We start from the raw sequence: 22,728 nt of genomic DNA, 5'->3' as shown, positions 1-22,728 counted from the left end.
TTATCTCTGATATTAGAATGGCTGCTCCAGCTTGTTTCTTAGGACCATTTGTTTGGAAAATTGCTTTCTAGCCTTTTATTCTGAGGGAGTATCTGTCATTTTCACTGAAGTGTGTTTCCTGTAGGCACAAAATGCTGGATCCTCTTTACATATCCAGTCTGTTATTCTATGTCTTTTTATTGGGGAATTGAGTCCATTGGTGTTAAGAGATATTAAGAAATAATGATTGTTGTTTCCTGGTATTTTGTTATTAGTGGTGGAATTTTGTTTGCATTGCTATCTTTGTTTTGGCTAGTTGAAAGAAGATTATTGTCTTGCGTTTTCCAGTGTGCAGATTCCCTCCTTGTGTTGGAGTTTTCCTTCTATTATCCTTTATAGGGATGGATTTGTGGAAGGATATTGTGTAAATTTGGTTTTGTCATGGAATATCTTGGTTTCTCCATCTGTGTTAATTGAGAGTTTTGCTGGATACAGTAGCCTGCACTGGCATTTTTGTTCTTTTAGGGTCTGTATGACATCTGCTAAGGAGCTTTTTGTGTTTTGCATGTTCTTTGATGGTTGTGTCAATGTTTTCTATGGTAACTCTTGCCCCTGCAATTAATTCTCTCCTCTATCCCTTGTATTCTGTTGGGAATGTTTGTGTCTATGACTCCTGGTGGGGTATCCACAGCTTGTTGTTATGGGAGAATTGGGTTCTGACGATGCCAATTGGCCTTGGTTTCTGCTGCTTAGGGTCTTGCACTTGCGTCTCCCCATCTGGTTATCTCTGGTGTTATCTTGTCTTGCTGTCTCTGACAGTGGAGTCACCCTCCTATAATCCTTTGTGTCACCACTCCTGGAGGCCAGCTTTCTCCCAGCAGGATCTGGGTACAGAGACCTGTGACACAGGGTCTGCTTCAGGCTCAGATGGAAACCTGAAGGATCCTGTCCCAGACTGTTCCTCGGTTCTTGTGTCCAGAGGGCTCCAGGCGGGTTCCTCTTGGGCCAGGAATGTGAGCACAAGTGGTGATCTCACCTGAGCTCTCAGGATTGTCTGCATTTCCGAGAGTCCAACTCTCTCTCCACAGGATCAGCTCAAGTTGCAGGCAGAAACAATGCAACTTTTTATATTAGTGGAATAGATTCAGATATTCTGTAGATTTTTTATGTGAATCATCATACATTAGAGAATGATTAAGTTTTCTATTATTCTTAACATGGAGAAAAAATCTCATTACTTGAAGTTAGTACTTTACACAAATATAGTTAATAGACTATTCTCTTAATTAGATTCATTGAATTATTAATGAAAAGTTATAATTATATATGTGAAATCATTTGAAGCAGTTTTGTTGAATTGTATTCCCTTTTAGGAATTATCATAGAGCAGTTACGTTTTCATAAACAAAGTACTTTATAATCTGAATTTCATTGTCTATATTTATTAAATCTTGCTGAATTTAATGAAAAAAATTCAGTGCATTATCCTGCATTTTATAATGAAAGCTTTGTTTCTTTTTGGCTAGATGATGTCATTTCCTATTTTGTTGCATTTTTTTATAAGTAATAATATAGTATAAACTGTGCCTTTTGTTGGAGAATGAATGGGAAAGTTCAAGTTCCTTTTATATTTGAATGTCTTTAAATTTAACATTAAGAACACGTACTTCTTAATTTTACTGAAAAATTATGTCAAACTTATTGAAATTAATTAAATTACTGTTTTACAGTTATAGACTTATCATTTTCCAGTTTTATTATTTTTATTTACATGCCAGTACTTGCCTGTCCCTGCTCCTGGCTTCCCCTTCCACAGTTCTTCATTCCATTCCTCCTTCCCCTTGCCTCAGAGAGAGTATTCTTTCAGCAAACCTCCCCCTTCCCTCAGGCCTCAAGTTTCTCAAGAATTAAGCATATCTTCTCTCACTGAGACAAGACCAGGCATACCTCTGTTACACTTGTGCCAGGGGCTTTAGACCAGCCTGTATATACTCCTGGTTGGTGGCTCAACCTCTGTGAGCTCCTTTGGGTGCAGTTTCATTGAGACCCTTTCAGCTTTTTCCATTCCTCTCCTAATTCAACCATAGGGGTCCCTGACTTCAATTCAATGGTTGGGTGTTAGTATCTGCATCTGTCTCAGTCACCTTCTGGAAGGGTTTCTCTGAGGACAGTCATGTCATGAGTGATTTCATTACTCACTGAAATCACATCAGAGCATAGCAGAGTCAGGCCTTGTTGCCTCACCTTGAGATGGATACCAAGTTGGGTCTGTCATTGGGCCACCTTTCCTTCAGTCTCTTCTCCATTTTTTCCCTACAGTTCTTTTTAGACAGGAACAGTTCTTGACTTTTTTTGAATGTGTGATATATATTACATAGATGCCTTAAGTCACATGGTCCTTCTTGTGGAATATTTATTCATCATATTCTATGGGAAAAAGGTCAAATAACATATAAAGGCAGATCTATCAGAATTGCATCAGACATCTCACCAGAGACTATGAAAGCCAGAAGATCCTGGGCAGATGACATACCAAATCTAAGAGAAGAAAAAATGCCAGCCCAAGATAATATATCCAGCAAAACTCTCAATTAACATAGATGGAGAAAGCAAGATTTCTCATGAGAAAACCAAACTTACACAATATCTTTCCACAAATTCAGCCCTACAAAGGATAATAGATGCAAAACTCCAATACAAGGAGGGAAACTACACCCTAGAAAAAGCAAAAATAAAACTTCTTACCACAAACCCAAAAGAAGAGAACTATATAGTTCCACCTCTAACAACAAAAATAACAGGAAGCAACAATCACTGGTCCTTAATGTCTCAACATCAGTGGCATCAATTCCCCTCACAAAAAAGACATAGACTAACAAAGTGGATATATCACAAAGACCCAGCATTTGCTGCATACAGGAAATGCACGTCAGTGACAAAGACAGACAGTACTTCAGAGCAATAGATTGGAAAAAAAATTTCCAAGAAAATGATCCCATGAAACGAGCTGGAGTATTTCTTCTAATATTGAATAAAATAGACTTTCAAGTAAAATTTGTCAAAAAATAAGGAAGGATACTTCATACTCAATAAAGGAAAAATCGACCAAGATGATCTCTCAATTCTGAACATCTGTGCTCCAAATGCAAGGGCAACCACATTCATAAATGAAACCTTACTAAATCTCAAAGCACACATTACAGCTGACACAATAAGAGTAGGTGACTTCAACACCACCCAACTCTCATCAATGGACAGATCATGGAAACAGAAACTAAACAGAGACACATTGAAACTAACAGAACTTATGGACCAAATTGACTCAACCTATATCTATAAAACATTTCATCTAAAACAAAAGAATATACCTTCTTCTCGGCACCTCATGGTACCTTCTCCAAAATTGACCAGATAATGGGTCACAAAACAGGCCTCGACAGATAAAAGAAAATTGGAAAAAAAATCTCATGCATCCTATCGGATTACCCTCAAATAAGGCTGGTCTTCAATAACAAAATAGGACAAGAGAAAGCTGACATACATGTGGAAGCTGAACAATGCTCTACTCAATGATATCCTGGCCAAGGAAGAAATAAAGAAATTAAAGACTTTTGGAATGTAATGAAATTGAAGGCATAACATACCAAACTTTATGGGACAAAATGAAAGCAGTGCTAGACAGAATTCTCATAGCTCTGAGTGCCTGTGAAAAAAAAAACAGCAGAAAGCATATGTCAGCAGCTTGACAGAATACCTGAAAGCTCTAGAACAAAAAGAAGCAAATACACCCAATAGGAGTAGACTGCAGGAAATAATCAAACTCAGGGCTGAAATCAACCAAGTAGAAACAAAAAGAAGTATGCAAAAATCAACAAAACTAGGAGCTGCTCCTTTGAGAAAATTAATAGGATGGATAAACCCTTAGCCCGATTAATCAGAGGGCACAGAGATAGTATTCAAATGAAAAAAACATTAGAAATGAAAAGGGAGACATAACATAAATTGAGGAAATTCAAAAATTATCATATCCTACTACAAAAGCCTATATTCACCAAAACTGGAATATCTAGATGAAATAGAAAATTTTCTAGACAGATACCAGATACAAAAGATAAATCAGGATCATATAAACCATCTAAATAGTACCATAAGCCCTGAAGATGTAGAAGCAGTCATTAAAAAGTCTCCCAATGACAAAAAGCACAGGAACAGATGTGTTTAGTGCACAGTTATATCAGACATTCAAAGAAGACCTAATATTAGTAATCTTCAAACAATTCTACAACATAAACACAGAAGGAGCATTAGCCACTCCATTATACCTAAACCACAGGAGTACTCACCTAAGAAAATGAACATCAGACAAATTTCCCTTATGAATAACAATGCCAAAATCCCGCAATAAAATGCCCACAAACAAAATCTAAGAATTCATCAAAACAATCATCCATCATGATCAAGGAAGCTTCATCCCAGGTATACAGGGATGGTTCAGTATACAGAAATTCATTAACATAATCCACTATGTAAACAAATTTAAGGAAAAAACTCATCTCATTAGAAGCTGAGAAAGCATTTGACAAAATTCAATGCCTATTCATGTTAAAATTCTTGGGAAAATCAGGAATTAAAGCCCATAATTAAACATAGTAAAAGCCATATACAGCAAACCAGTAGCCAACATCAAAGTAAATGGAGAGAAACTTGAAGCAAACCCACTAAAATCAGGGACTAGACAAGGCTGCCCACTTACTCTCTTCCTACTTATTCAATATAGTTCTTAAAGTCCTAGCCAGAGCTATCAGACAATAAAAGGAGGTCAAAGGGATACAAATTTGAAACAAAGAAGTCAAAATATCACTATTTGCAGATGATATGGTAGTATACTTATGTGACTACCAATGTTCCAAAAGAGAGCTACTAAGCCTGATACACAACTTCAGCAAAGTGGATGGGTATAAAATCAACTCAAACAAATCAGTAACTTTCCTCTACTCAAAGAATAAGCAAGCTGAGAAAGAAATTAGGGAAATGATAACCTTCACGATAATCACAAATTATATAAACTGCCTTGGTGTGACTCTAACCAAGCAAGTGAAAGATCTGTATGACAAGAATTTCAACTCTCTGAAGAAAGAAATTGAGGTTGTTCTCAGAAGTTGGAAAGATCTCCCATGCTCATGGATTGGCAGATTTAATATAGTAAAAATTTTAATCTTGCCAAAACCAGTCTTCAGATTAATGCAATCCCCATCAAAATTCCAACTCAACTCTTCATAGAGTTAGAAAGAGCAATTTGCAAATTAATTTGGAATAACAATAAACCCAAGATAGTGAAAACTTTTCTTAACAATAAATAACTTCTAGGGAAATCATGATCCCTGACCTCAATTTTTATTGCAGAGCAATAGTGATAAAAAATGTATTGTATTAGTGAAAAGAAAGGCAGGGAGATTAGAAGAATAGAATTGAAGACACAGAAATGAACTCACACACCTATGGTTTCTTGATATTTGACAAAGGAGCTAAAACTATCCAGTGGAAAAGTGACAGCATTTTCAACATATGGTAATTGTTCAACTGGCAGCCAGCATGTAGAAGAATGCAAATTCATTCATTCTTACCTTCTTGTACAAAGCTCAAGTCCAAGAGGATCAAGGACCTCCATTAAAACCAGATAAACTGATTCTAATAGAAGAGAAAGTGAGGAAGAACCTCAAACACATGGGCAAAGGGGAAAATTTCCTGAACAAAACACCAATGGATTATGATTTAAAATCAACAATCAATAAATGGGACCTCATAGCATTGAAAAGCTTCTGTAAGGCAAAGGACACTCTCCATAGGACAAGACGGCAACCAACAGACTGGGAAAAGATCTTAACCAATCCTACATCTGATAGAGGGCTAATATTCCATATATACAAAGAATTTAAGAAGTTAGACTCCAGAGAACCAAAAATCCTTTTAAAAATTGGGGTAGAGAGCTAAACAAAGCATTCTCAACTGAGGAATGCCAAATGGCTGAGAAGTACCTAAAGAAGAGTTCAACATCCTTAGTCCTCAGGGAAATGCAAATCAAAACAACCCTGAGATACTACCTCATACCAGTCAGAATGGCTAAGTTTAATAATGCTGTTGACAGCAGATAATGGTGAGGTTGTGGAGAAAGAAAAACACTCCTCCATTGTTGGTGGGCTTGCAGACTGGTACAACCATTCTGGAAATCAGTCTGGAGGTTCCTCAGAAAATTGGGCATTCCACTACTTGAGGACCCAGCTATACCTCTCCTGGGCATATACCCAAAAGATGTTCCAACATATAACAAGGACACATGCTCCACTATGTTCATAGCAGCCCTATTTATAATACTCAGAATTTGGAAAGAACCCAGATATCCTTCAACAGAGGAATGTATATAGAAAATATACATTTACACAATAAAGTACTACCCGGCTATTAAAAACAATGACATCATGAAATTTTTAAAAAATGGATGGAACTAGAAAATATCATCTTGATTGAGAAAACCTAGTCCCAAAATAACATACATGGTATGTACTCACAGATAAGTAGATATTAGGCGAAAAGCTCAAAATACCAATGATGTAACTCACATACCATATGAAGTTCAATAAAAAGGAGGGCCAAAATGCAGATGTTTGAGTCCTCCTTAGAAACGGGAACAAAATCCTCAATGGAGGTGGAGGGTAGGAGGGCCTTGAAAGGAAGAAAGGATGGGGAGGGGAAAGGGAAGCTGGACCAGGCATGTGAGAAAATGGTGATGATATACAGATGCTATGCAAATTGAACAATTATGTGTAGCAATGGGGGGGTGGGGAACTTCACATAGCCCCCAGAAAGTCCCAGATGCCAGGAAAGCAAGAGGCTCCCAGGACCCAAATTAGGTGATAGTAGTTGAAATGCCCAACAAATTTAGGGAGGGACTGGTGCCACCCACTCATCTCCAAAATTTTAACCCAGAATATTGCTCCTGTCTAAATGAAATATGGGTACAAAGTACGGAGCACAGACTGAAGGCCATCCAGAGACTACCACACCTTGCGATCCAGCCCATATAAAGACACTTAACCCAGCCACTACTGTGAATTCTAAGAAATATTTGTTTACAGGAACCTGAAACAGCTGTCTTCTGAGAGGATCTACCCAAGCAAATGCAGCTGTGGATGCTTGCAGCCAACCATTGGACTAAACATGGGAACCCCAATGGAGGAGATAGGGAAAAGAATGAAGGAGCTCTCGGGGTTTGCAACCCCATTGGAAGAACAACAATATCAACCATCCAGACTCCCAGAGCTCCTATAGCACCAACAAAAGAGTACACATGGAGGGACCCATGGCTCCAGCGGAATATGTAGCATTGGATGGCCTTATTTGGCATCACTGGGAGGAGAAGCCCTTGGTCATGGGAAGACCTAATGCCCCTGTGTAGGAAAATGCCAAGGCAGCGATGTGGGAGTATGTGAGTAGGTGGGAGAGCACTGTCATAGAAGCAGGGGCAGAGGGGATGTGTTAGGGGGTTTGTGGAGGGGAAACAGGGAAAAGCAATAACATTCGAAATGTAAATAAAATATCCAATAGTCACTCTTGAATTTTCACTGGTCATTTAAACATTTCAGAAAATATTTTATTAAAATGTTTATTTGGGGACTAGAGAGATGGCAAGCTAGTTAAAAGCAATTATTCCATTTGAAAACAGTGGTTCTCAGGTTCCAGCAACCACACTGTGGTTCACAATAACTTCTACCTCCACTTCTAAGGAATCCAACATCTGTTTCTGCCCTCTGTGCACAGTAGGCTTACATGTAATTCACAGAAATGTATGCACACCAAACATGCAATTACATAAAAATTAAAACAAATCTTTAGAGTATCAAATATAATACAAATAGTAAAAAATCATCATGCAAAAATGTGTAAAGGTTGGAAAAAATCCTAGTAAAAATAATGAACCTAGTGTAAATTTTTTTGTTAAATTGTATCTTACTATTACAACTGTATGTATTTAAAATATAGAGACAATGATTTATTTTAAGTACACATTATAATCAAATGTTAGAAGCATACGCTGTACCTTATCCATTCACTTCCACGTTTCCACAATTAAACAGGTATCAGAAATCACATTTCAACAAGAGCTGACTCATTCTGGCAACATGGAATTTGAGATTATAAAAGGTTCCCTGTTTTTATGAAGTCATAGTATATGAAGGTTGAAGGTATAATTGGAGAAATCTATATGTTCAGATGTCAAGTTGTTATAAAGAAAAAAAGTTCTATAATCTCACACCCATGAAACTGGAGACAACATTTACCTGGTACAAGTAGGTGTTATAAGTGCTTTTCACACATTTATTTTATATCATTTTTCTGGCATCCACGTGAGTGGGATACTTCTATTTTCATGGTTTTATCAATTCTTGGATACCTACTTTTGAAAAAAAATTTCTTTCCCAAAAGGATGCATATTATAATCAAAAGCATCTTACATTTTTAATCATTAATTCTTCATTTTTTCTTTACCGCATATACAAAATGTGCCATACAAATCTTGCTTCTGGCCTTTTACTTATTTTTTCATATCATGTTGCTACTATTGACAAATAAATAACCTAAGAAATTGAGATATTAAGTAATTTATGCCAACTATTTGGTTGAATAAAGTGTTGTATCCAAGAAAGTCTTGGCTCCAGAATTCTGGCTCACACCTATTGAACATGGCTTAATAATTTCCTAACCTTTTTACTACATATATTATTCTTAGCTTTTCTTTTCACATTGGTAGTGATCCAACTGTCCCATCTGGGTTGCATTATTTGCATATGTGAACATATTTTCTAGAAGTTTCTGAAACTCTTAACATTGATAAACTACATGTTGTATTAATTACTGTTTTTGTGCACACTTCTTTTAACAGTTCAGGGCCCAGGGCTTTCCTGTACCAACTCCCTGTATTGAAACTCTCCACTTTATCTTAATACTTTTTGTCCAATTTTTACTTCTCCTCTGTAATCTATCAGCCATCTCAACTTCCTTAGTGTCAACCAAATCATTAGGAAAAAGATAAAAAATGGTTTCCTAGATAGTTGTCACTAAGGCATTCAAAACTGGACAGTTGCATATAGCATGAGAATAAAGAATCTGGAAACTATATGCTTACATATCTTTTACTTATCTGTAAATTTAATGACATGGCTATGATTTTGTATCTAGTTATTTGATATAAATTAGAAGATGATAGATTATCCTTAAGAATTTAATTAATAATTTCCTAGGTATAGGGTCTAGATGGAAAGATTCTGCCATGTATTCTCAATATTCCATATCCTCTACCATTTCATATTACCGATAGTTAATACATAGAATGATATATATGAATTTATTAATATATAATACATCTGGTTCTAAGAAATCTTCATATCTCCCCATTAAAATTATTGCTCAGCCTTTGTGAAATGTTTTCTGGTAACAGAGTACCTCTTTTCTAATCAAGGCTTGTCTATGCAGTAAAAGAAGAAAATTTTCTAAGTTTGGCCTCCAGGGCTTCTTTCTAAATAAGGATGATGAGTCAACCTCCCAAGCCTTTTTCTTTTTTTTTCTGAAATTCTGTAAGTGAATATGTTCACCAGAGAATATACAATAGTCTGGCAATACCTTTAATCCCAGCCCTTGTGAGTCAAACTGATCTCTGACTTCAAGCCAGCCTGGTCTACACAGTGTGACACTTTCAAAAGAACCAAGCAAATAAACACCAACAAAAAGAGAGGACACAAACTACAGTGTGTGAGGATAACAGGGAAGCTAGCTATTCTGGAAAGAAGGCTCTATAGTTACAGCTGAGTAACCCCTTCCAGACAGAATTGGAGGATTAAGCAGTGCCTTGGGTCTTTTGCCACTTTTAAATAGTATAAGCCTTTCCCTCAAAATCCTAAGATTTTCCTTAATTGCAAAGCCAGAAGGTGGTATTGAAATGCAGAGATAATAAGAAAATGTCAAAACTAAAAGCTACTGAATTTTTGTAAAACACATCAACAGCATTAAAGCAAAATAGGTGTTTGGCTGTATTTATGTAAATAGCTTATTTCTGATAATATTTGTAATTATACAACAGTAGTGGGCAAGTACATGAAACCAGTAGTTTCTCAGTTGAAAATGCTTATTGAAATCTTTCTCTGAGTATGAGAAGACAGAGGACAAAGGGTCAGGAAAAACGGATGGTCTCACAAAATCTTTATTGACTTGACTGTATTTGTCATGCCAAGGATAAGAGCTGGGCAGATAGATTGATGAAGAAGAGGATGCAGAAATGAACTCACCATCCACTAGAGAACAGTTTTGTGAGGGAAAGGTGACTTAACGTATCATAGTTCTGACCCAGCAGAAAGAGACAGCCGTGATTAAGGCAAATTTGGATGTGGTTAGAAGGATAGGCTAAAGTTGTTGGTTGATTCCTATTCCAGATAAAGGTAAACATAACCTGCACATTATATGGAAGCACCAAAATAATGATACATTTAGAAAATTATATGTGGCGTTATTCTGTACATATTGAATTCAGGATAAGGAGGGGGATGGCAAGCCTAAAGTAGAGCAGCTGCAAGCACTGAATGATAGTGTTTTCCTCAGGCTCCTGTGGAAACATACCTTAAAATAATGAATTTCATGACTGTATTTTATTTGGGAGATAATCTCAGGAATATCAATTCATAACAGCTGTTGTAACCTGCTATCCCCTAGATAACTATGCGTCATCCTATTAGATAAAATATGTACATTTATATAATTCCAGATGACTCCTTTTTACTTTTAGGCATAGGCTGCTCCCCTGAGAATTAACTCTCTGACACTCTAAGTCTTCTAACTAGGTTGAAAAAATGCCTCCGGCAGAGACTTCCATGTGCTCCTGGTAATAAAGGCTTTTCATATAAAAGAAAGGTGAGTGCCCAGAGCATGAAAATGGGATACTGACAGAATCAGTACAGATTATGTATGCTATTCTAAAGATTTATGCTTTTAACCTAAGGGGATGAAGAGATAGTGAATTATTCAATCTGAAGAATAGTGACATGATGGTACTAGCATTTTAGGAACATGATTTTCTTCTGGTATTACTATAGACCAGAACAGAGGCAGAAATAGATAATCAGTGTGCTTTGTGGTAATTTGAAGATGTCACAGTGTGTAAAAAAAAGTGTTATGTTTGCAGATATGTAACAACTGATTCTTTATAAAAAAGATCCTTAATTTGTAGGGTTTGCTGACTTTAATGTTGTATTAGACTTCGACCAATTATCCTCCAACCATGGCTAGTTTGTTGCTACAAATTGGATGTTAATGACTACTGAATAGGATAAGGTGGATATACACAATCGACTCTCACCGATTATAAATACACAAAAATTTGGCTCAACCATTGTGATAAGAAGTATAAGCATTTGAAAAGAAAATGTGTAGATTCATAATGGGTAGGAAGGAGTATGATGTTAACCAGGTCAGAATGACAATTAAATTTTTATCATTTATAGTTAATTAGGTAATTAATTCCTTCACTGAGATAAGCTGTTTAGAAAATGATTATATAAATATTAATAGTAATAACTACAAATAGAATGTGGACTGTATAATAGGCAGTTTTTTAAAACCCTTCACCTGGGCTGTAGAAATGGCTCAGCCGTTAAAGGCTAGGCTCACAACCAAAATAAAACCCTTCACCTACAACATTTCATTTAATCTTCATAACAGTACCATAAGGGTGTTATTTTCCTATGCTTGTCAGTTCTGTGTTACTACAAACTACCTGAGCAAATCAACGGATGAGAAAGTTTATTTTTTTCCTACAGTTTCAGAGGTTTCACTTTGTGACTATTTGGCCCCATTGATATTCATCCTGGACAGTCTAGGGCATTATAGTAGCAAAAGGATAAGACACAAGGGACAAATGGAGAGGAAATTACTACATCTAATTATTCCTTTAAAGGAAATATTCTCAGACCAAAAAAAAATTCCCATTATGCTACATTTTAAATGTTCTACATCTTCCTAATACTACCACCCTTGCAATCAAGCCTTTACCACATGTGCTTTTAGTGGGCGTCTCATATCTGTTCAACAGGACTATGCAGTCTGGCCTTTGCCAATGGGGAAACTCAGTTGCAAAAATATTAATTTATTTACCTAAACTCATTATGTGGCTGAGCCATGATTTCAAACCCCATGAATCTGTCACAGAGTCTCTAATCATAATTATTCATTATGTAGAAGAGTTTAAAGACCCAATAAGATGGACTGTTGAAGTGGAAATTTAAGCCTTTTTTGGAAAGTTAATTGTTGGTGGATAATGTTTTGCTAGAGCAAGCACATGAAGGAACATTTCATTGTAACAGGCACAGGTGAAAGGCTAAGGCAAACTTGTAAAAGTAAAAGAAAATTTCAATGAAGCAGACACAGGAGAAAAGATGTTATGCTAAAGCAAGCACTTGAAAAGACATGAATGTGTTGGTCCTCCTTACATTGCTTAGTTGGGCTCCATTTGTTGTGACTCTATAGAGAGAAAAGTTCCAAACTTTTCTGGTGACATGCTGCAGTTTCTTGCTGCTTCTGTGGACTCAGGCTTGTTGGCAGAATGATATCTGCAGAGACAGACTTGTGTGCTTAGGTAAAACATGGGCTCTGGCAAAACCAACGGGCTCGTGATGCTTGGGAAGGAGTATAAAAAGGACTCAGTGGATAGTAACAGAGGCTGGGCTTTACTTGATCATGTCCTCGCAGTTCTTTGCTTCACTGAGAGAGAACAGTTCCTGGAATTCCTGTTGGCCCTAGTCCCTGCTGTTGCCTTGTGTCAAGGCTAAGGCCTGGCTGGATCTGCTAGGTAGTCATACAACTGCTGATTCATGTTTGCTATCCCTACTGAACTGAATGATGGTGTATCCATGAAATGTTCAAGAGTAGATTGGACTGCCACTGCTGACCTGTGAACTGAACTGCCAATTTCCAGACAAGATAGATAGAATTTGCTCCAAAGAACCATTTCTAAACATGCCCATTTCCCTGTATTCTTTCTTTTCCACTACCTCTGGTGGATGATGGGCTAAAAGGAAGGTTAAAACATTTAAGAGCCCTCATTATAAATAAGTTTTCACAAAACCAAGTCACAAACTGTACAGATGTAGTTGAAGAGGTTTACTGTGAAGTTGACCAAATGAGTGGGTCTGCATCTCTGAATACATTTCAAGTTAAAACGATCAGTTGTAAGTATTCAGTGAAGTAGTAGAATCCAAAATGAAGGGTGTTATCATTGAAAGTAAGTGAAAGTAGTGCTTAAAGAATACTGAGTAGTGTTTATAAAAAGAGGAAAGTGTCAAAGTTCTCCATATAAAGAAGGCATATATCCATCAGAGGCAATAGAAATTGAATGGGTAATTGTTTAGAAATAAGAGAATAGGACATAGAATATTTCCAGTATTCAATGAAGTATAGCTTAGAATTTTTTTTCTTTTTTGTCCCAACAGTTAAGTGGTTATACCCTATGTACTGGCTCATAAAATGAAAAAGAAGAGCAGGAAATTATTGCTTGAGATACGAAAATGATTGCCGTGGACCCTTCCAACTAGAGAAGGTGAGAGGCCTGAAGACAAACACTGTTACAATCACCTGCATGCTGGAATCATACAAAAACATTTTTTAAACATTATTGATGTTCTAATCCCATTTCAAAACTTCTAAAGTATGTGTGTTAAGGGGGTGAACCAGAAAACACTAAAACTCTGTGGCAACTCTTATATGGAACCCCAAAGAAAGCCTCTATTATTTTTGTTATGTTTGTTTTCTTTTTCTCTTTCATTAAAAATAGATTTTTTCTCATATAACATATCCATTAAGGTTTCCTCTTCCTTTACTACTCTCAGGTTTGCTCCAACTCATTTCCCATCCAGATATATGTCATTTCTGTCTCTCATTAGAAAACATATAGGACTCTAAGTGATGAATATAAAATAAAATAAGATAAAATAAAAATAAAATAAAGTAAAAATAAGAACTAACACAACAGAATTGGGCAAAAGAAGCAAACAATAAGAGAAAAAGAACATAATAGAAAGCAAAAGTATCAGAAAACCACCCAGGAATCCCATGAAAATACTAAACTGGAATCTCTAATAAACATGCAGAAGATCTGGTGCATACATATCCAGGCCCTATCAGGCCCTATACATGCTGCCTCACTCTCAGTGTGTTCAACATCACCAGTCATGTGACAACCTATGTACTATACTTTGAACAGGTCCTCTCCAAAATTTATGTATTGCCTGAATATGATAATATTTATTAAGTAGAGCTATGCTTGAATGGGGCAAATCAAAGCCCTTTGCATTTCATGAATTTTCAATATGTAAGAAGAGAATTTCTCACATGAATATATAGCCTTTATTTAACAATCAAAACTGCTAATAGTCTGACCTTGAACATTCTAGCCTCTAAAACATCAAAAATAAACTTTTGCTTCCTGGGCTTTTCTTATACAAAGTTAGTATTTTTCTGTGTGGTATTAGAAGTGAATTTATGTAAGCACTTTCTTATTTTGATTTCCCTTAATTTCTTCACATTATTTTTCTTTGATCTTTTTGTTTTGCCAAAACACTCCAATCATTTGCTTAGTCTCAAACATCAACACTTAGCATATAATAATCATGGTTATCTTCATGAGTGGTCTCAAAATTGATTGTTCTTCAAAATCACCCACAAACCAAAATACAGAGTTGAAAAATGTGATTCGGGTATTTTGATGTGAGGCTGAGACCTCAAAAGTTTTCAGGTGATAATGATACTCCTGACTTATGGACCATACTTTAATAACTGCTATATTGGCTCTTCTAGTTTTTCTTCAATAAACTGAAGTCAACCTCAGGTATCATTTCATCGTAGCATAAAACATTCCATGTACATTTCTAAATAGGAAATTTAATAAAAGAAGTACATTGCATAAGTAAATTGAAATGTCTTTATGAAGCACAGAAACTTGTTCAATGATTAAAAGTGATCATGATATAAATGTATATTGTAATGATTTGAAAGAGAAGGGGCCAAATTGGCTCATATACTTGAACACTTGGTCACCAGAGAGTAAAACTGTTTCAGACGGATTTGAAGAATTAGAGGTTGCATTGTTGGAGAAGGTTGGAGTATTTCACTTGAGGTGTGCATTTAAGTTTCAAAATCTCAGACCAGGTCCAGCGTTGCTCTTTCGGTGTCTACTGCCTCTGGATCAGGATGTAAAGCCCTTTGATACTACTCCAAAGCCATACCTAAATACTTCCAACCATGATCATAATGCAATAACCCTCTGAAACTCTAAGCTAGCCCCCACTTAAATTACTTTTTTCATAAGAGTTGCTTCGGTCACTGAGATCAGTGATACTGCTCTTTAATTCCAGCATTTGGGAGGAAGAGGCAGGTGGATCTCTATGAGTTTGAGGGCAGCCTACTCTACATAGTAGATAGTGAGTTCAGTACAGTATGTCTCAAAATAAATAATAATTAGTAATAATAATGATAATGATAAACAAAAAAATAAACAAACAAAATATAATTTCCTTGGTCTTGGTTTCTCTTTACTTCAAAAGAAAAGTAATTGACACAAATATAATATAATTGATTCTCATATCAAATATCATATCAGTTCTCCAACATACCTTGCTATTTTATAAATATTTTTATATTTAGCCCAGTAAATTCATCATAATTCTTGATTTAGTTGCTAAAATTCTGTTCTAAGTAATAATTTTCTTCTCACTTATTTGGTAGTGTTGATGTATAGATTTCTGAAAGAAATACAGAGCAAATATGTGATTACTTATATTCAGCTACCTACTTCAGAATAATGGGTAATTAGATTAACAAAAACTTGCAAAGATAGTAACTCTGGGCCTTGTTTAAAATGGTATATAGACACGAGAATTATTTTTAATAGTTTTTGTTAACATGTAATTCGCATTCCATAGATCTAACCTCTTTTAAAAATGTAATACAACTTTCCCAGTATAGTTAAATGGTTAATATCATCCACACAAAATACAACATTTCTGTCATTTAAAAATAAGATCTCATGGATGCATGTGTTTTTCCAAAAATATATATATTTGATGTTTACTAGCTCATTTTTAATAATCTTGGATCTTAAATTTATTTCTGGATCAGTGTTATCCCATTTGAGATTACTTCTTTTGCCAGGTCATTGTGAACATAAAATGAGAGACTCATTTTCAAGATGGTGAATGGCTAGGTATTGGTGCATATTCATGATTGTGGTTATAAACTTTAGATGCACACTCTGATACTCTGAATATACAATCCATTGCCTGTCATAATTTTCAATTCCCAATTATCAATCTTTATCAAAGCAACTGGGGTTGATACCAACACACTACCGGGGTAGGATACATTGTACTTTGATGGTATACATTCAGTTTCCTCCTCCTTGCCCATTTCTGAATCCAGTCTTTTTTTTTCTGTTTACTCTGCTATTTTCAGTCAACTTTGTTACTCTTTGACCCAGTTACTCAACAAAGCTACTTTACTCATCTGACATTTTCTTCAGAAACGTATAAGTACAAAGGATCCTGTGAAGACTCATACTCTCTTAGATGTGTGCTATAAAAGATAAAAACTTACATTAATAATATAATGATGAATCAGATGAGACTACTCAGTGTTTAAGTACTTCCCCAGGACTTCACACAGCAAACTTTGTTATTATGATCTTAATATCAGTGTCTCCTACTCCTATGATTTTGAAACCTGAAGTATTGACAGAAAAATTTCAGTAAATATAAAGATTATATGCATTGCAAATAGAACATAAAAATTAATATTTATATCATTATTTCTCCAACTGCTTTGTATAATCTCACAGATAATAATATTATCAATATATATGATACTTGAGCAGTCTCTTAATTGCCTATAATGTATGGACTTGTTTAGACTAAAGGGACAGGATCTCAAATGAATTTCTATATGCTAATGAAAGACAAAATGGTATCTCCAATACCAATACCTGTTTTTCTATTGTTATATGTGTTATATGGATCATTATTCTGTGAAATTCTCTGAAAGTTTCTTCCTCCTGATATAAGATATCTGCTGGGATAAGATCACTTACACAGGTTGTATTGTTATTCTATATTGAATCTCCAGAACCAGGTATGTCTTGGATAACACATGGATGTTTACATTTTAGATTCAAGTTTCAGTACTGCTAGGTTGTCTGTGTCTGAAGGCACTTTAGGTATAAGTCATGTGCTGATGTGGTTTTGTTGACTACCCAGTTTATAAATCTAGCTGTGACTATATTCTTGAACTAGACATGGTTACTTTCTTTTTCTCCATTTTTATAACTCCACATCCTTAAGCTGAACTATGGCCATCAGCCTGCATCATTATTGTCTTTTCTTGAGATATCAGTTTGATATCCTATTTATTGTGATCCTCAATATTAGAAAATCATCACATCTGCATATTTTTGTCTATGTCCAAATTTTTTTGGAATAGATGTTCGGTTTTCATACTTTGTTTATTACATAATTTGGAATGAACTAAAATAAAATGTAAGCCAGTTTAAAATTAACATTAAGAAGATTAATGCATTTTTAAGAATTTTGAAATTTTATTCTGTTCTAAATTTTATTCTTATTGACACACACATAAATACCAAATCTGGACAGAAGTCCATCTTCCCTTTGGAAGATAATAGTAAAACTAGAGTCCCTGGGGTTGAGAAGAAAGAAAAAATGATAATCAAATATCTTCTTCTATGTGCAATGTTAAGACCAAATTACAAGAGAATTCATTCTATGTTAGAGAATTCATCATTTCAATATTTAGTTAAATGTGTGAGAAGTATTGTAGATAATCTTCAAGGGTAGCATTTTCTGGAAGATGGTCGTAGGACACTGGCTTTGAATTATTTCTAATTCTTCATTGATCTTTTTTGAAAAATTAGAAAATTACACAAATGCTTATAATGTGTTTCTATCAATTCCCATTCCTTTGCCTCCAATTCTTTCCCTATCCTCCTCTAGTATTTTTCTTCCCCAACTTAATGTGTTCTTTTGTAGTAAAGGAGATGATTATTTTTTGTTGAAATGTGCATGTAGTACACTTATTGCATGCTTTATTCAGAGTGTAGATTCAGATGAGATCCTTGCTCTCATAATCAACAAATTTGATTGCTGCCTTAAGATTTTAAAAACTGTGTCACATGGAAGAGTTGGTATTGCTGAATCTCCTACAAACCCCATCTAAATCTGAGCTTTTATATTTGTTGAACTTTCTGACTATAGCCCAATTGTCTAGCAGAATACCATACTCTTCCCAGTGCTTCCCTTATAGATTACTGGCCACCAAAACACATATGCATTCAGCAGGAATGCCAAGAACACAAATACCGCTAGAATGTTAGAATATTTCAAGGACTATCACTACATGTATTTTTATATTTTCCCCTACCTGCTATGAATTTAGTCAGAAATAGGAAAAATGTTAAAGAAACAAGTTTTACCTCTAACCTTAATGTCAAGAGATAGCAACTTGTCACTTTTTTGTAATATCTTCTTGGATCTTTCTCTATGTGTCACATTTTTATTGGTAAGTAAGAATGGTTAAAGTTAGAACATAAGCCATATCTCCTGTTTCTTGTCAGACAAGTGTGTCATGCTGACAGATGACTCACTGTAAATCTTTTTGCACAATGGCAAAAAGAATATCTATTAAAAGGAACTCTATGGAATCTTTCAAAAAATTCAAATAATACCAAATATTCTAATCACTAGAGTCACACAAAACAACTGTGACTAAGCATAACATATCAATTAAAACACACACAATTAAAATCAGTGGTCCTAGAGCCTTTGCTTTGCATTCTCAGGTAGAAATAATAAATAATATAGTCAATTTGGAAAATAGTAGTGATATCTTTAAAATGTAAAAATCTATAATACAGTCCAGTCACTTCACAACAAAGTGTTTATAATATTAAAAAGCATATCATACACACACACATGCTTCTGTATGAACTTGAATAATAAGTTTTGATATAATAGCCACGAACAAGAACTGATCCAAATGTACAAAAACAGCTGAATGTATAATTCCTATAGGCACAATTTGAATACGTAACAGCCCATACGACTTCATAATATACTAAAGGAAGTTATTCAAATGACATTAAAAGCATATGTATTTTATGACTTAATTTGTATAAAATTCAGTAATAATAAACATTGGTTGAGGTTGGGGTTGGCAGAAGAATGAGCAGATTACAAAAAAAGACATCAGCAAAGTTAGGCAGACGTTGGTTATATTTCTTTACACTGATACATTTATGGACTTTTTGCACCAAAGTATGCACAGAATACCTTTGAAATATCTGTAGCTTACATAGACACAAATGATAGATACAAATAATTTTTTGGATGAGACCAAGTCAGTACTCCTTCCCTTAAAATCACAAGGTGCATCTTAAACTTAAAAGAATTTCATTGAGGGGTTGGGGATTTAGCTCAGTGGTAGAGCAATTGCCTAGCAAGCGCAAGGCCCTGGGTTTGGTCCCCAGCTCTGAAAAAAAGAAAAAAAAAAAGAAAAAAAAGGAAAAGAATTTCATTGAAAGGCTAAGGTAAAATTTCAGAACTACTAAGAATACCAATGAAGGAGACTTGGAATGGATAAGGAAAAGGATGACTTAAAATACTTCGGAAACATGAATGAGAGGGATACCTGTTAGCCAGCACCATCTAGTTCTCTATGAATAGATTCCACCCCTTTCAGAATGGGGCTGGGGATAATAGACTTCAAACACTATTGTTCTGTTCAGAAGTAAAATTACAGGAAAGGAGAATTTCCCTTGTATGATCAGAAGAAACATGTGGGAACCAGGATCAAGGAAAGGTTGAGGAGGCAATCATAAACCTGAGAAACAAACTCCTGAGACCATCACTCAGGTACAGATCTACTGTATTGCACAGTAGCAAGCAATTTTTTATAGAGTCTTTGGTCCAAGCACAAATCAGTACAAACTCTAAAGTAGCCAACCATCCTACTGGAACTTCAGGAAAGTTTTACACTGACAACACAGGAGGAGATTTCTGTAGAAATGGAGGAAGCAGCCACTGCCCTGATCTAGGTCCGTTCTAAGATTCCACTAGTTCGTTAAGATTCCCTAGTTTGTGTCACATGGTAGGCCAGTGAATATGAGCACTTGTTCTATTACAGCAGTATCGAAGCCTCCCTCACTATCTATCAGGAGACTCAGGAACAGCAACATCTCCAACAGACACGCAGAATTTCTTGTGGAAATTAATATAAAACAACCCAAAATTCTAAACAAATCCTTAAAGCTCTTGAGTTTGATTCATCCTGTTCCATTCTATTATTTATTTGTTGAAAGAGTCTCTCATAGCCAAGGCTGTCTTTGAACTTACTATGTAGATAAGGCTGGCTTCCAAATATTTTTTATTGGATATAAAATAAATAAAATCCTTTCCCAATTTCTGGTCCATAAACCCCTATCCCATCCCCCCTCCTCCACTTCTATGAGAGTGCACCCCCTCCCCAACCAACCACCCCTTCCCACCTCCCAGCCTTGATATTCCCCTACCTTGGGGGTTTAGACATGGCTGGAACCAGGGCTTCGTCTCCCTTTGGTACCCAACAGAGCCATCCTCTGCTACATATGCAGCTGGAGCCATGGGTCAGTCCAAGCATACAGTTTTGGATTCTGGCTTGGTCCCTGGGAGCTCTGGTTGGTTGATATGGTCGTTTAATGGGGTTGCAAGCCCCTTCAGGTCCTTCAGTCCTTTCTCTATCTCCTCCAATGGAGACCCTGTTCTCAGTTCCATGGTTGGCTGCGAGGATCTGCCTCTGTATTTGTCATGTTCTGGCAGAGCCTCTAAGGGGACATCTATATTAGGCTCCTGTCAGCATGCACTTCTTGGCATCAGCAATATTCTCGAGGCATGGTGGCTGTATATGGCTGTATCCCCAGGTGGGACAGGCTATGGATGGCCTTTTCTTCAGTCTTTGCTCCAAACATTGTCTCCATATCCCCTCCTATGAACATTTTTGTTCAACCTTTTAAGGACTGAATAATCCTCACATCATTCATCTTTATTTTGGGCTTCATGTGGTGTGTGGATTATATCTTGGATAATTTGAGTTTGGGGGCTAATATCCACTTACTAGTGAGTAATACAATGTGTGTTTTTTGTGATTGTGGTACCTCACTCAGGATGATATTTTCTAGTTCCATCCATTTGCCTATGAATTTCATGGAGTCATTGTTTTTGATAGTTGAGTAGTACTCCATTGTGTAAGTGTAGATACATTTTCTGTATCCATTAATCTGTTGAAGGGCATCTGGGTTCTTTCCAGTTTCTGGCTATTATAAATAAAGCTGCAATGAACATAGTGGAGCATGTGTTCTTGTTATATGTTTGAGCATCTTTTGGGTATATGAACAGGAGTGGTATAGCTGGTCCTTTGGGCAGTACTCTGTCCAATTTTCTGAGGAACCTCCAGTCTGATTTCAAGAATGGTTGTACCAATTTGCAATACCAACAACAGTGGAGGAATGTTCCTCTTTCTCTACATCCTCGCCAGCATCTGATGTCACCTGAGTTTTTTATCTTAGCCATTCTGACAGGTGTAAGGAGGAATCTCATAGTTTTTTGATTTGCATTTCTTAGATGAATAAGGATGTGGAACATTTCTTTAGGTACTTCTCTACCATTCGATATTTCTCAGCTAAGAATTATTTGTTTAGCTCTATACCCTGTTTTTAATATGTTTATTTGTTTCTCTGCAGTCTAACTTCTTGAGTTCTTTGTATATATTGAATATTAGCCATCTATACAATGTAGCATTGGTAATGATCTCTTCCCAATCTGTTGTCTGCTGTTTTGTCCTAATGACAGTGTCCTTTGCCTTACAGAAGTTTTGCAATTTTATGAGGTCCCATTTGTCGAGTCTTGATCTTACAGCATAATTCATTGTTATTCTGTTCAGGAACTTGCCCCAGTGCCCATGTGTTCAAGGCTCTTCCCCAACTCTATCTCCTATTAGTTTGAGTATACGTGATTTTTATGTGGAGGTCCTTGATCTGCTTGGACTTGAGTTTTGTACAGGGTGATAAGAATGGATCAATTTACATTCTTCTACATTCTGACCTCCAGTTGAACCAGCACCATTTGTTGAAAATGTTATTTTTCCCCCACTGGATGGTTTTAGATCCTTTGTCAAAGTTAAAGTTACCATAAGTGTGTGGGTTCATTTGTGGGTCTTCAAATCTATTCCATTGATCAACCAGCTAGTCTATGTATCAATTCCATACAGTTTTTATGACTATTGCACTGTAATATAACTGGAGGACAGAGATGGTGACTCCTACAGAAGTACTTTTATTGTTGAGGATAGTTTTCTCTAAACTGGGTTAATTTTTATACCAAATGAATTTTCAAATTACTATTTCTAAGTCTATAAAGAGTTGAGTAGGAATTTTGATAGAGATTATATTGAATGTGTAGATTGCTTCAGGCAAAATGTCCAATAACACTATATTAATCCTTCCAATCCATGGGCATGAAAGGTCTTTCCATCTTCTGAAATCATCTTCAATTTCTTTCTTCAAGACATGAAGCTCTTGTCATACAGATCTTTCACTTCCTGGGTTAGAGTCACACT

This window comes from Rattus norvegicus, chromosome X, assembly GCF_021556685.1.
Source record: "Rattus norvegicus strain SHRSP/BbbUtx chromosome X, alternate assembly SHRSP_T2T, whole genome shotgun sequence".
NCBI lineage: Eukaryota > Metazoa > Chordata > Mammalia > Rodentia > Muridae > Rattus > Rattus norvegicus.
Note: the sequence above shows the minus strand (reverse complement) of the source record.